The 6,000-nt window shown below is 40.6% G+C and overlaps 1 long non-coding RNA gene across 1 annotated transcript in view; it reads right to left on the bottom strand.

The window, feature by feature from the left end:
* Nucleotides 1-419: 419 nt before the first annotated feature.
* LOC116835665 (uncharacterized) overlaps nucleotides 420-6,000 on the bottom strand; it is a 136,071-nt gene continuing 130,490 nt past the window's right edge. The window contains exon 3 of the long non-coding RNA XR_004376249.2: nucleotides 420-985. This is a non-coding gene — a long non-coding RNA (uncharacterized LOC116835665). The remainder of the gene's footprint in view (nucleotides 986-6,000) is intronic.

Genomic DNA, 6,000 nt, shown 5'->3' with positions numbered 1-6,000 from the left:
TGATTTAATGGCTTTAGTCACTACAACATTATGTGAGTACTGAGATACTATTAAAATTCAGAGACATTGAATTTTATAACCTATTTTTTTTTAGAGGGGAGGGGAGGTAAACTTCGTGATGAATTTAGTACTAACTAAAGTAGTAGCACTGGTTAAAGATTAGTTTAAGGTATGTTGGTAGAGTCTGATTTGCACCTGGTTGCTGTTTCAGCCTTGGCCCTCATGATATACTGACACTTTTGACATGTTGTGCGGTGATCTTTTTGTGGGGACAAATATTAACTAGGACTTAAGTGAGAGTTTCCTAAAGTTTACATAGTAACAGCCAAATGTATGAAAACATAGTAATTCACTTCCTTGTTAAATCACTGAAGCATGAGTGAGAGTTGTAGGAAATAACCTTTTTCTCCATTGGCCACCACTCACAATTACCCATCTTTCCAGCCCAGCTGTTGTCATACTTGCCAATATATGAGGGAAGGTGTCTTTCCAAGGTGTCTCTTGCTGTTTTCAAATCCTAACAGCCAAGGTGACAAAGTCAGCGTTCTTTTATCAGTCCTGTGATACAGCACACTTTTTTTCAGATGTTGGTGAGCAGATATGACTTGACAAGATGATACTGTTTTTTGTTTCATACTTGACACATGCATTACATGGTTCAAAAGGTGTTGGTTTTAAATTTGAAAATGTGACCTGAATTATACAGCATAGCTCTTCCCCCACCCCCGCCCCCAATCTATTCCTTTTATTTAAAATAAATATTAATCCTCTTTTGAGAGATCACCCTATAAAGTAAAATGCCACCACTGAAAATATTCTTTGCTGACAAAGTTGGGTTGGATTGGCATTTCCCACTCAATGTGTTAGAAACATGGCATTGTTTTCTTGGTAGCACTCTTGGTCTCTTTTAGATAAGTGATCATAGCTGCCAGTTCCTCTCGCAAGCAATGCTTGTCCAAAGTGAAAAGATCTACCAATCTTCCCCCTGCAATCAAGGAAGAGAAACACTTCTAAAATACACCTGATTATTATGTGAAGCTTGTGTCGCACTGAGCCTCCTTTGAGATTGTAATCTTTTTATAAAGGCTGATATTTTTGTATTAAAAGCCAAATCTGAGACTGAAAAAGGAGGTTAAATTCACTTTCTTAAGATTCTTTGTATTAGAGGCTCTTTTTTGCAAGAGAGTATGGTTAGTCTAGCAATCGTATTCAACTTTTTTGCTTTTTAAAATATATCATTTAATTAGACACACAAGATTAATCCAAAACACAATTTAGAGTTGACAAGAAATTTAATGAGCTCTGGGTAAGTGTTGCAGATTTCCAAACCCTGACCAACTCGTAAGGCAGAGACATGCACAGGTAGGGGAAAGCAGATGCACATACTCCCCAATCAGCCGGGACACAGAACTCCTCTCGGGCTGAGCGGCCGGAGACGACAGCTTCTGCAGCCCTGAGGTGGCAGGGAGAGAGAGCTCCTCTGGCTGCCGGGGCTGGGGTAAGAGCCAGCTCCTCCTGCTGCAGAGGGCTCAGAAAGTGCCCCTCCAAAAACAGCCAAATTTTTATTTCTGTGCGTGCCCCTGCCAGCAGGTGTAGGAGTTGCTGCTGGGACCATTTGTGTAAGGGAAATTGAATGCTCTCACTGAAAAACACACACAAAAATCCAGAAAAATGCCTGTAACATTTGGGGGTTGGGGTTGAGTAACGATACAGGTCCTATCACTTCAGGATCTCTGCAGGTTTTTACTGCATTCTAGATTTTGTTATCCATGTTCCTTTGCACATAGATAGTCTATTATATTCCCTTTATTCTGATTGTGTATCTTAATATTTTAAATCTTGTATCTTAAGCACAGTTTATTATTGCTGTTTGAATCTTAACTTCTGTATTCCTTGAGTCTTTGTGATTTCAACTGTACTACCTTAAATGCAAACGCTGTTAATGCAATACTAATGTGTTATAAACCGTTATGATTCAAGTATATTATTGATATCCAATTGAAGAATTTGTTTGCTATATAGTTCTCTTGGGTAGCATGTTTCTTTGTGTTCCCCGTCGTCCTCTGAATGTGCTAATTGATTTGTCTCTTGTCCATTCTGTACTTAGTGAGAACTGTTTTCCAATGTAGCTAAAATTAAATACATAATTCTCTAAAAGACCTTGAACGTGAAACAAATTTGTTTGGCTCTTAATTTGACACATAAAGCTTTTCAAGCAAGACCAGTAGAGCAGCTTGTGATTAATACGGAAAAGCAAGCCTGTTAACAGGATGACAGATCATTGTTCATGACAGCAAATACGAATGAAGAACTAACAAAATTCAGGGTTTGATCCTATGTGGCACTGAATAAACCACTTCAACTCCTATAGCATTCACTGGAAGATGAAGGCAAAGCTGGGAGGTGCTGAGTCAATGGAGCAGGACTATTAAGACTTTCAGAGGTCAACTTCCACATTTTTAAAGGAAGAATTTAGATTATTTAATGACTGCCCAGGCACTAGAAGATTATGGCATGTTGGTTCTCACTTATGAATGACCATTCTTGTGATAGGAATTGAGTAGAGGGAGGGGGACATGCAATTAGCAGGTGTCTTTGCTGACACATTAGGGCCCATTTTGGCATTCAAAAGCAGGATAAGAGTACAAGTGCCTTTGGAGGCTCTCCCCCCCCCCCAAAGACGGGAGGTGGGAGTAGACTGCTTGCTGCTAAATGCTTCCATTGGAGCATCTGTTGCTGGCCACAACTGAAGGCAGGATGCTGGTCTACATGGACGCAGTCTGGTAATTCCTGTATTCCTCTGAAAAGACTTACTTCCTAAAGTGTTGCCTATTTTTGCTTCTTGCAGACATGGTTTTAAAATCTTTTTCTCCATGCTGTTTGGAATCCCAACTACTGTAGGTGATGTAGTATTTAAATGATTAAGGGTACGTCTTCACTACTGGCCGTATCGGTGGGTAGCAATCGATTTCTCAGGGATTGATATATCGCGTCTCATCTAGACACGATATATCTATCCCCAAACGAGCTCCTGTCGACTTCTGAATGCCACCAATGCAAACGGCGGTAGTGGAGTCGACAGGGGGAGCAGCGGACGTCGATCCCGCGCCGTGAGGATGGTAGGTAACTCGATCTAAGATACTTCGACTTCAGCTACGCTATTCACGTAGCTGAAGTTGCATATCTTAGATCAATTTGTCCCCCCTAGTGTAGACTAGCTCTAAGAAACCAAAAATACTAAGGTTACAACAGTTACAGATATGCTGCTGAGAGTGACAAGATTCTCCTGTTACACCACTCTGACAGCAGGTGTTGGAACCTTGCCTGGAGCTGTGGGCTAATTGATGCTGACTCACTGGGTCTTATTAGATTCTACCCTCTAGCAGACAGCTAGAATGTGGGACAGACAGGTCTCGAGGGAAGGAACTCTAGGAGGAACCAACCCTGGGGACAAAGTTTAGGCTACAATATTACTTTGGAGTAGCCTTTTTGTTAAGAAACCAGCCCCCCCCCCCCCCCCCCCATGAGGGGTGACTTGTAGAGTGGCTTAAAAAAAAAGTGTTGTTTTATTGGGAATGGGGTGGGGACTCTATCAGCAAAGTCATCCTCTTTGCCTCTACAGTATTTTGAGAACTGCTGCTCTACGTATAAACACCATTGCACCGTGACCCCCTTCTGACAACAAAAATTACTACATGACACCTTGCAGGGGAGAGTCACCCTGGGGCTGAAGCCTGTGGGCTTTGCCTTCAGTCTGGGGTGGTGGGGCTCATGCTTCAGTTTCCTCCCCAGCAAGTCTAATGCTGACCCTGGCAACCCCATTAAAATAGGGTCCTAACCCACCATCTGAGAACTGCTGATGATAGAGTGTTGAAGAGTATATAGAACTTGCAAGTTCTGCATTTTTAAAGAATTATTTACAGGAGATAGTTGTTTTCATTGCATTTAAATGCTTTGAAAACTAAACAAGCAACCCTCACACTGTACACTGCTGATGAATCACTACCACGGAGATCTGAAGTGGAAGTAAAGATCAGTCTCTCTATTAGCTTGTTGGGGAAAATTCAGGAGTTATTCTTAGCTACTTCTGCTATATGTTGTATAGTTTGCCCTGTGTAAAGGGAAAGGAAATTCTATTCTCTCTGCATGTTTACTCTCTGCTTTCTCAGTTCACTTTCTAAATAGTTCTCTCCATCTCAAAGGGTACTGAATGCACGTAAAGGGACAATAGAATTAAAAAAAAAAATCTGATGCAAAGTAGAGGTTCCTGGAGCTATTTCTCCCTAAACTTAATTTTGTGTATGGAAATTCAAATTTGCTAAGCAAGAGTTGAAACTGTCAAGTCTGAGGGTTTTTTCTTTTTGTCAGTCCACCAAAAGAGATCATTGTGGCTTAAACTAAAATACAAGCATGTCACAATGTCAGCCTAGTCAGAGTTCAGCTTTTCATTTTTCATAAGTGACTCATCTTGTAGCTATGGCAACTCCTTACTAGTATCAGGGATATCATGTTAGCTGTTTCTCCCTTCCAGCTAGTATAGATTACAATACCACCTCATAAGCTACTGCAGTGATATTTATATCTGGGTCACATACTATTAAGTTAAACAAAATGTCTGTGGAAATTTAATTACTGCAGAGGGCCATGCTCTTGAAAAGAGAGAAGTAATTATAGAAATCTTGATTTGGAGACTATCATAAACAACCTTGTTCTATAGCATGTATTCTCTATACCCCAATAAGTCTCCCATTAACAGGTCCTTTGTGGAAAGAGAGAGGAGACTAATCCTGTTCCAAATAAGAAACTTCAATAGATGCAGGATTAAGAGCCTACTTTTTTTTAACCTTTAACTACATCAGTCATTATTTTCCCTCCCATTCTGGTTGGCCTCTATTGTACTTTCTCACTAGGATGGTAGCCTTTTCATAACACAGTGATAATGCTGTACTTAGGGCTCCAATATGGCTCTGATAATTTTAATAATGAGCAAAACTGCTTTTGGCTGTGTAGTTAGTCATGCACCATCTCCATTGTTTCTTGGACTTAAATAATATGGACTATCCCTCTGAAGTGGCCCAAGACTGTAACAAACAAGAGACTTAAATGCACATGCTGCTGCTTTGTTTAGACATTTTCACTGTCATGTGACTCACCTGCCCAGTGACACTGGTGGTTTAGTTTTGTGGAAGGAGTCAACCTAGTGTCTGTATGGAAGAAGGCTTAAAACTTCTCATGTGATCACTACAAGTATAACTTCAATACTATTCCAACATCAGAATGTGGAGTAGCGAGAGAGCTTCACTGTGTCATCATCACCACTCTCTAATACCCCCCCCCCAAATCTCTACAAGATGGTTCTGCCCAAGTATCCAAAGATAATTCCCATGGTATCATTTTTCATATGTCCATCTTGTATGATGTACAAAGAGGAGAATGGCTTCTGTAATGGAAAGCCAGATACTCCAAATTGGAAACAACATACTTTGACCACCTCTGATGTCCCTGAGAACCACCATGACATTGGCAATGCATTCAGAGGGGTTATCGTGAGCTCTTCACCATAAGTCAGCAGCTAAATCCTCTAATCACATTCGAATAGGGTAATGCTATGTAAAGATGGGATTACCCCCTCTTCTAGTTATACTTTGATTGCATTTGTAGCACAGACAGGTAAATCTTATGTCACAATAACCAAGCTACAGGTATGTGGCAGATGTTGGGCAGCCATCTTGGTGCACAGTTACATGCCAGCATTTTCAAGTTAAGAAATCTTCTCCCAAAAGTGCAGTGGCCCAAAATATTTAAGCAACACACATTACAGAACTTCATTTAAAATTCTATTGGATGGCTGGTAGGGTTGTGCATGTTGTGTAAGCTCTTTCCCAGAGTTTGTATCTACTCTCCAGCCAGCTTCTTGGTGAAGAAAAAGGAAGGAAGAGACTTAAAAAGCAAATACACAAAGAAGAATAATGAAATAAAACCAGTTTACGTAAAGGATGA

The sequence above is a fragment of the Chelonoidis abingdonii genome, chromosome 6 (genome assembly GCF_003597395.2).
Source record: "Chelonoidis abingdonii isolate Lonesome George chromosome 6, CheloAbing_2.0, whole genome shotgun sequence".
Lineage (NCBI taxonomy): Eukaryota > Metazoa > Chordata > Testudines > Testudinidae > Chelonoidis > Chelonoidis abingdonii.
This window is presented reverse-complemented; position numbering and strand designations above follow the sequence as displayed.